Below are 446 nucleotides of genomic sequence, written 5' to 3' on the forward strand. Positions count from 1 at the left end.
TGGCAGGTGACCTTGACCGGAATGGTACAGTGACCTCCTGGTTCATAGTTGATGCTCAACCACTGAGCCACACCGATCGGGCAAGAAACATATTTTTTAGTTACTTTTTAAGCATGGCTACAGGGCCGGAGACCTGGATTAAGCTGGTCTCGATGTGTGTCCCTGTGAAGTTCTCACCTACGTGAACAGGCCACACAGATGGCTGTGCTTCCAGGCCTGTATGGGGCACTAGCTCCACTGTTCCCAGCTCTGCTGTTCCCCACTGCTGCTGCTGGGAATATCCGGGAAGGGGAGAGGGGAAAAGATGACACCCCCTCCTCAAGCCAGCACAGAGGAGACCTTGGGAGGCTCCTCTGCAAATAAGGGGGCAAAACAGGGATTTTCAGGTAACTAACTTATTTGTAGGTAACCATCGCCATTGACAGGACAAAACACAACATACACCT

The 446-nt window shown here is 51.6% G+C and overlaps 1 protein-coding gene across 1 annotated transcript in view; it reads left to right on the forward strand.

Moving 5' to 3' along the window:
- Nucleotides 1-446, forward strand: part of WDR64 (WD repeat domain 64) — a 56,474-nt gene that overhangs the window by 6,541 nt on the left and 49,487 nt on the right. The window lies entirely within an intron of this gene.

The sequence above is a fragment of the Myotis davidii genome, unplaced genomic scaffold (genome assembly GCF_000327345.1).
Source record: "Myotis davidii unplaced genomic scaffold, ASM32734v1 scaffold174, whole genome shotgun sequence".
Classification (NCBI taxonomy): domain Eukaryota; kingdom Metazoa; phylum Chordata; class Mammalia; order Chiroptera; family Vespertilionidae; genus Myotis; species Myotis davidii.